General features: G+C 38.9%; 1 long non-coding RNA gene across 1 annotated transcript in view; it reads right to left on the bottom strand.

Annotated features, from left to right (window-relative positions):
• Window positions 1-274: 274 nt before the first annotated feature.
• LOC102470356 (uncharacterized) overlaps window positions 275-9,136 on the bottom strand; it is a 25,523-nt gene continuing 16,661 nt past the window's right edge. The window contains exons 2-3 of the long non-coding RNA XR_333877.1: window positions 8,949-9,007; window positions 275-497 (exon numbers count right to left, since the gene is read on the bottom strand). This is a non-coding gene — a long non-coding RNA (uncharacterized LOC102470356). The remainder of the gene's footprint in view (window positions 498-8,948; window positions 9,008-9,136) is intronic.

The following is a 9,136-nucleotide window of genomic DNA, read 5'->3' as shown; positions in this document are numbered from 1 at the left end:
AATTTCTAATAAACTATCTAGCATCGGCCATTTCTATAAAACACAATGATAAGGTTTAGCAGTAAATACAGGGCAAAATTGTTGACGTCTTCCCATATGTCCCTAATCTTAGTGTTTATTTTCTAATTCCTTAGCATACCAAAAAGTTAGTGGTTAGGGTATAGAAAAAAATGCAAAAATCACGATTATTTTATTTTATTTCACTTTGTAATGAAATAAAAATAGATACATACATAAAATAAGAGATAAAAATAAGGACCCTATCGTGGTTGTTAGGCACTTATTCTCATGAAGAAAGACTCTGGTAAACTGTATGAAAGAGTGAGGCTTCTACACGAAACTCACTTGATTTTTTTTTAGCTCATTTGCAGTATATTTTTGGGCAAGGCCAACTTTTCAGGACAAATTGAAATGACTTCATCTATCCAGTCTCAGAGAACCTGGAGGAGAGAGAGGTGTTTCTTCTTCTATAACAAGGATGTCCTGCCCATGTATGCCTAAAAGAGGAAGAGAAATAATGAGGTTCCATTACACCTGAACATTGGCAGTAAATTGTATTACCTGCCTGGTCCCAGCCACACTTGAACCTACTGATAAAATCAGAATAGCTTCTTAACTTCTCTTTCCTTGCTGAGGAACATGCTCTTTTTTTATATTCTTGGAGTGAGGGTGGAAATTAGTCTAAATTTTCATCAGCAGATAAAATTTGTACGTGTGTGTGTGTGTGTGTGTGTGTGTGTGTGTGTGTGTGTGTTTAGGAAGTCATGCAGGCTAACGTTTGCGGAGTTTTCAAGTCTGTCTGGCTATGGGCTCTCTAGCTCTACCTTAATCCTTGTACAGCACCATTCTGATGATGAGAGTTCTAGTTATTATTTACTTGATAGTATTCTAGTATTATCTCTAAAATAAATTTTGAGGGACCAGCAGTTGGACAGTTGGAGTAATGGTTATGTCGCTGGGCTCTCATGTAGTTGGCTGCAGTTTGAGCCCTGGACCCTGTGACTTAAATTCACGTCAGGCACATGTGTGTGCATGCCCAAGATCTCAAGAGGAGAATGAAGGAGGAGGGATTGTGGTGTGGTCATGCTCCCTTGGGGGTGACTTCTTTCTTTCTATCTCTCTGTCTGTCTCTGTCTTTATGGTGAGTGCATGCGCCCTATAGCAAAATCCTCTCCAAAATAAATAAATAAATTTGGGCAACAAGCTTAAGATAGATCAAACTAAAATTCTGTGATGCTGCATGTAAAATAATTAAATGGATTTAGATCGTCTATATTGTATATAGGACATCTTCACATGCCTGTTTTCAAATAATTTGTGTACAAAATATTCTGTTCCTTTAGCTCTTTCTTTGATATAGGATAGTAACTTCATCTAAAAGGTTCTCTCAGCTCAGATTTCCTTTTTCTTATATATTGAAAGCCAAAAAATGTGTAATAATATAGTCTTAATGTTGTAAGGAATGACAAATAACCAGTGTGATCAATCTACTGATTTGAGGACTAAGAAATTGTTGATGGAAGCCTATAAATGACTTACCCCAGGTCATGTGGCTGGGTGGTGGTAGAGAAAAGCCTTAGACTTAGATTTTTCATCCTTTTTAGTTAGAATTTATCCAAATTTTCAAGAAACAGGCTATAATAATGCCTTAGAAATACAGCATTATATAGGATAGGTGTGGATGCTAGAGGATTTAGCAGGGGGAAAGGATAGTGGTGTGGGAAGTGGAGGGTGGGTGTGAGGTGCAAGGGGAGGAAGCATTAGACAGAAGGAAAAATATTAAAAATATCTGCAAAGCATTATAATGTGATCAGATCATACCCAACCCTTGGCATTCATGCCATGATCATCTCAGTAAGATTTCTAGCAGGCATTATTCCACAGGGTGGGGATCCATCTGACCAGAACTTCAATTCACAAAAACCTAGAATTACAAATTTATGTGCTTGACCTAACCTGTGTATCAAGTTTCTTGGACTCAGAGATACACTGATAGGACTGAGACAAGAATACAGTCATTCTCCCTAAAATTTTAAACTCATGTTTCTTACAGTGTTTATAAGTTTGCGTGGGTACCATAAGTAGATTGGTGCTTTTTTATTTTAATTTAGTTTATACATTCAACCACATATGTCTCTTAGTTTGTAAAGTAAATGTTCCAAGGTGAATACATTTCTCACCAGTCCAGTTGGGGATACTATACACGTTGTCGTCAACAGATAATAACCCATTTCTTTGTCTCATGAATGTCTTGCCTCTTAAGTTTTCTCCTTAATGTCTTTCCTCAGACTCTCCTCCTTCTCCCACCTTCTTCCTATACTGCACCTGGTATCTATAACCATTTTCTATAAAGTGGCAATATGTTAAGTAAATACTTCTTAAGTTTATTTTTACATATTTTTCTGAAATGTATTCATTTCTCTTTATTGTAGAGAGAGAGTGGAAAGAGAAAGAGAGAGAGAGAGAATGCACTCTCCAGTGGGACATGATCACTGCAGTCCTTCCTCCAGTTCTCTTTGTCAAGATCTCGGGCACATACGCACACATGCCCAGTGTGTTTTTTGAGCCACTTGGGATTGAGCACAAACTGTGGTTGACCTTCTGGGATTTGAAATTCTGTGTACATAATGCTTAACTACTATTCTACCGATTGACTCAAATTTATTTATATTTTTAAACCCCTGTTTGCGCCTTCTCCCCTCAGTTTTTCACATTCTGGATATATCAAAAAGGGATGATACTGGGATCTCTCTTGAGACTGAGTGGTCCTGTCTGCAGCGATTGCCAGAGAACCCGCTTAACCAGGCTCACGATGTTGGCTCTAGGATGTTAGATTCTGTTGTTTGAAAGATGTCACTGAGCAGTTTCAGCTATTCAGATCCTGTCTTCTGAATCAGAATAGAGTGTGGAATTGCTCAAAACTCAAGAATAACTGAACGAAATCTAGAAACCAATATGTTGGCAGTGAAACCGAAGAAACGAACTGCAGAGAGGAGTACAGGTGGTGAAAGCTACAGAAGGTGCGTGGATGGTGCACAGATGCTATGTTTTTAAAGACCTGTGAAATTTGAGAAGTGTTCAAAGAAGAAATGAGCCAAGAGGTACTAGAAAACTAAAGGCAGAGAAGAGAAATGGAAGAAAGTGAGCATGAATGAAAAGTATTAATAGAGTAAAATTAGCGAGAGGGACAGAATGTGGAGACAGAACTAGAACTCCAGGCTCAGCCATGGTAACACATGCTAGATGCTGCTGCTTCTCGAGCCAAGACCATGTGGGAGATTTGGGTTTGATTCTTGGCCCACCTTAGAGAACCAAGTGCAGTGGTGAGTTCCTATAATTCTAGCTACTTGGAGGATGAGACAGGAGAGTCACAGCACAGTGAGACTGTCTTAATAAAACACTAAACACACACACACACGCACACTCAGAGAATTAGTCATTTATATGTCAGGGTTTTGTAAAGGAAACTCATGCCTCTACAATGTGATATGTGGTTTTGGGCAAGGGACAGGGAAAAGAGGAGGAGAATAACCTGAAATTAAAGGGCAATCAAACACCATGGCAATTCAGCATATTACATAAGATGAACATGACTGAGGCAGCATAGGTTGTATTTTGATATCATTGTAATATATCAGTTGAGCAAAATCAGTTGAAAAAATGTCCTCCCAAGTTATCTCAGAAAAAAAGAAAAAGATATATTTTAAAGAATATGCAGACTTGAAGTGAGTTCAAAAAGGCCTTGTGGCTCAAGTTTTTAGGGACTTACGTGTTTCTTCTCCAGCAATTCTCCTCCTCTCCTAACTTTTTCATTTCCTACTTCTCTATCCTCCTGCCTTCCACCCCTAGGTCACTGCCCACTACCTTTTCCATCTCGTACCCTTTCTTGTATCTCTTTCTTTTTTTTAAAAAAAAAAAAATTTTTTTGCATTAAGTGAGAAAGACAGAGACAGCACCCTCAACAGGGTCTTGATACCATGACTCATCTGCAACAGTATCCAGCCCTTATCACGGGAAGGCACGTGATCAGCATACTCAGGCAGGTCTCCAGATACAAACCTGGAACCTGCCCAGATAGGTCAGTCTCACAGACTGTTGTGTTTTACAGCTGCGTCACCATCCAGCCTCCCTTTCTTCTATCCTCAGATCCCTGCTTACCACCCCCTTACCCATCCACATGCACAGCTCAGTAGTCTTACTTCTGGTTTTCTCTGCACATCTAACTCATTGTCTCACCACCGGCTGACTCATCCTCCTCCTCTCTATATCTTTTCATGTTATTCAGACTCTGATTTATATATAGCATTTTATTTTTTCACCAATAGGTCATTACTGACTAGTGCAGATCTTTTTTTTTTTTTTTTTTAAGCTTTCCTTTATGCATTTTCAAAACAGACTCCAAATGGCTTAGGTCAGACTTTCAGGTCTACTCATAGGCTGTGTCCTCTTAATCAGCTGTTTAGCCATCTGGTGCTGATTCTTAGAGCAGGTTAGAGTCACAGTGTCATGAACAGTGCATGTTTAGGCAAAGGACCCAGTTATGGGGCTGACGAGTTAGTTAGAAGGGATTTTCGATAGCTCTAAAGCAGATTTAACCGTGAAAGTATTGCAAAAACGTGGATGCAAATGCAGTAAAACAGAACTGTTTTGTAGATACAGTATGATACTACACAGATTCTCCTCGACTTCATTTTGTAAGAGACAAGGCCAGACGCAGAAGAAAGTTGTGTTAACTGTAAGAGAACAAACAAACGTTGGACCTGAGAGGCTGACGAATCGCTATAACATCCTTCATCTCCCTTATATAAAATCAAATCTTAGAAAGGCAGCTGTTCACAATTTTTTTGAGCCTGTTAAATCATCTCAAGCTGCTGTGGATTCAGTATCATGCACATGACAAAATTAGGCAAGTCAACTGCGTGTTACATGTTGCGGTTCATTTCTCCTGATCTGTTACATTTGCAGCTGCAACTGCATCTCAGACACGTAAAATTAACTGATGTTCATAATGATAACCCTGAGTCATTAAGGAAATGTTGTATTATGTCTGGTACAGTAAACTGGAAAAATGAAGAGATACAGTAGAGAGAGAACGAAGCCTTCTTGAATACCTGTTATATTGCAGATACTGAGAGAGCTGAGCTACTTTCTGCTGTTTCCCTTAAGCAATACAATGCTTTTGAGGCAGGGGAAGTTATATACATTTTACAGATGAGAAACATGTTGATATGATAGGCTAAGTAAATTGCCCAAATTGGAGTCAAGAAGCTACATCTTTTTTGTTGTTGTTGTTTTTCTTTTTTCTTTTTTTTCTTTTTTTTTTTTTTTTAGTTCTCTTATATAGCACATGCACTTGTCAGAGACAGAAAGAGAGAGGGAAAGTGAGAAATGATTCCCACCCCCATCCCCAGGGGGATGGTCAGGTCACAGTCCCTCTTCCTCCAGTCTCCTCTTGGGATTTTGGACATGTATGCACACATGCGTGGCGTGATTTTCAGGCTGTTGGGTCCAGGTCTCAAACTCCAAAATAGGCCATATATGATCCAGCACCTTAACCTCCATGCCACCTGCTGACCCACAGAAAATTAGCTCTCCCTCTTACACCACAACCTGTTCAATTTTCTTATTTCAATAAAGAAAATTTCAAGTTGGGGGTTAAATGGCTTAGTCTTAGCTAGTTAATATTAACTAGTCAGACTCAGACCTGAAATATCTACAAAGGAGAGACAAGGACTAACATGGTTTATGTATTACTATCCCCAAGTTATAACTTAGGGAAATTGACATTCATTGAGGCAAAGTGACATGCCCAAGGCTACCCACATGAAAGTTGTGACTTTCATATCCTTTGTAGACTTCTTTTTCTCAGCTATTATGTGAAAAAGTATTACTTTTCTCAAGTTCATTTGGACTTCAACTTTTTGTTTTCTTCAATATAGTTCTTTGGGATAGTTACAGATGTAAAAGGTCTGAAGCTTTATTCTCATAATTTAGGCAATGTTTCCTTTGTAAAACATAGAACCAGGAAACTCTGAATAATAATATTTTCAATAGTCTCTAGTTATACATCCCATCCCAAATTTACGTCTCAGTGAATGAGCCCAGTTTACCAAGCAAGAAATACATGTGTTGGGGGCCAGGCAACGTATCAGTCTAGTTAGATTGATACATAATAAAATAGGACAGTGGTAAAATGTGATGTTCTGTGAGCCTGTTCCACATAGGGAGTTCTACATTTTTTTTCTTTTTTTTGAGAGGTTTTTGCCATAGGGTGTGTGCACTCGCCAGATAGACAGAGAGAGACAGACTTTTAGAAAGCGAGAAATCACTCCATGGGGGGGGATGGCCACGCTGCAATCCCTTCTCCTTCATTCTCCTCTTGGGATCTTGGGCACACATGCACACGCACCTGGCATGAGTTTTAAGCCACCGGGTCGGGACGTGAACCATGGTTGACTACGTGGGAGGCCAGAGACATAGCCGTGATGCTAACTGCTGGTCCCAGTTCTACGTTTGTGTCTACACACTTCCCTGAATATGCTGGCCATGTGTATAATGTGCGTATTCATTTGGGACTGGCAGGGGCTAGGGATGGATAGTGAAGTCAAGACTCCTCCCTGCTTGGGAATGCTGTCTCTCTGTGTCTATCTCTCATGGAAGAAATAAATTTAAAAAAAGAAATCAATGAATTTTACTACTTGAATTAATAAATGTTTACTGATCACCTCCTGTTTTCCTTGACATGAATCTCTTCCTTACTCTTTCTCTGCTACTTCTCAAATTTAGACCAGTCCTAAATAGTTGCAGTAGCCTTATTCTGTCTTTCCAATTGCCATCAGAGTGATTTTTCTGTTAAAGAATTCTGATGTCACTTTATTGCCCACAATCCTTCAGTAGCCCCGCATAGCCCAAATCATGGCATCCATACTTCTTTGCATAGTAGACATAACCATGTAAGACTGGCCTCTGTGTGCCTGCTGTTCACTTTCCACCTCATGATGAAGTTTTGAAATACTTGTGGTTCCTGGACACACCAAACATCTGTTGCAGGGTTGGAACTTTCTTGTAATATTCTTTTCACCAGCTGGTTTACCAAACTTCATCAAGCTTCCTCTTAAATGCTGATCATTATAATTCATCCTGCAAAAAGTAGCTGCCTTCTTTTTTTTTTTTTTGTCATGTGCTGCTATCACATTTCATTCAGACTTCCAGTACAGCTGATATCTTAGTGTGCTGTGATTGCTCGTAGATCGTTGCTCCCTAGACTGGTAATACTGGATTGAGACACCATACTCATGAGAGTGATGATATTGCTGTGCATAGCTGGTCTCTTTTCTGATTAATCAGGTCTCTGTTCTGAGTGGTTGATGTTCATGCCATACAGTTGTTAAATACATTCATGCATTGGTTAATGATGGGGACACATTCTGAGAAATGCGTCATTATATGATAGGGTTCTTAAAATACCTATTGATTACTTTTTTGTAAATTTTTAATATTTTTTTTTTAGGTTTTTGCCATAGGGTGCATGTGCTCACCAGAGAGTCAAAGACAGAGAGTGGGAAAATGAGAAATCCTCCCCAACAGAATGGCCATGGTCTAATTCCTTTTCCTCCATTCTTCTCTTGGGATTTTGGGCACATGTGAACTCATGCCTGGCATGATTTTCAAACCACTAGGTCCAGGATTCAAACCATGGTTGGCTATGTGGTAGTCCAGCACCTTAACCTCTGTGCCACCTGCTGGCCCCACCTGTTGATCCTTGAATTATGAATGACTGAATACCTGAGGTATGATTGGCTTCAAAGCTCCATCTCACCCTCTTTGTCTCATTGTCTTTGACTACAAGCACTGAGCCAGAAGAAGGTTTTCTGTCACATGTCCACCTGAGCCGACTCTGTACTTTACCAAAACAAAAACAGATGTATCTCGGGATGGACTTCCATATTTATTTATTTAGTTCTTCCACAAAATAAGATGATACATACAGGCAAGCAACCCAGTGCAGTCTTCACAGGTCAGTCCTGCCCCAGCCTCTGCTATTCAACATGCATGGGCAAATCTTGCTTAAAACCCTGGACTCTTCTTACATGGCCTCAGCATTGCAGAGCATTGCATTTCATTGGTGCCGCCAACAACTGGCCTTATATTCTTGAAAGAAGTTTGACTGCCCCATTGAGGCTTCATTTTTAATTTTTAACACTTCCCTCAATGATTTTTTAAAATCATTTTAAGATCTAAATTGCTCAGTGATGTCCTCTAATCATACAAATTGTCACTCACAGCACAGGAATGAGAACTAAGAATAACAACCAGATGCAATCTCCTTGTTGCAGGATGAATTATAATGATTGGCTCCCAGGCATTAGAAGGCCATTGGCTGATACTGATGCATGCTTGATGATACTGGCTTCCTTTACAATCATATGCGTTGAGTTTGTGATCACTTAAAATCCACAACTTTATTATATATTTTTTCCCATATGAGCTGCTATCAAGTCAAATGAAGTCACTTTTACATATGCACAATTGATTTTGAAAATCTAGAAGAGCTTTAATTGGGTCCTTGCCCATCAAAAAAATGTTATTTTCGATTATCTCATCCTGTATATACCTTTTCTCTCTATCCTGGTTTAGGACCGTCTACAATTTGAGAAGTGTGCCTTTGAAATATGTCTTACAAATTACTGATGAAAATGCATAAACAGCAAAGTAAATCTCAGAGACCTGTGTTATACCATTTTCATCCATCTTCAGATTGCTTCATTAATCAACACTGTTGATTAATGAAACAAAGTGTTCACATAAAGATTTCTGAATCTTGGGGTAGTTTTTTATTTCTTCCTGTTATTAATACATTTCTCTGCTTTGTCCACAAGATATAATTAACATTTTAATTAAAGGACTTCATTGAGTTAATGAGCACCAGGCCTGCATTGTTTACTTACTCTATGAAAACTTCTGCCCTTAGAAAATCGTCATCATCATCACCTTCATCATCATGCATCTGTTGAAATCAACACACATAAGTGAATCTCAGACTTAAGTGTTAAGTGGATTCTACTCTTATATCTTAGAGTCATTTTTTTTTTTTTTTTTTTTTTTTTTTTTCCTTTAGTTAAACATCACTTTTCAT

This window comes from Tupaia chinensis, unplaced genomic scaffold (assembly GCF_000334495.1).
Source record: "Tupaia chinensis unplaced genomic scaffold, TupChi_1.0 Scaffold000106_1, whole genome shotgun sequence".
NCBI lineage: Eukaryota > Metazoa > Chordata > Mammalia > Scandentia > Tupaiidae > Tupaia > Tupaia belangeri.
Note: the sequence above shows the minus strand (reverse complement) of the source record. Positions and strands in the feature narration are given on the sequence as shown.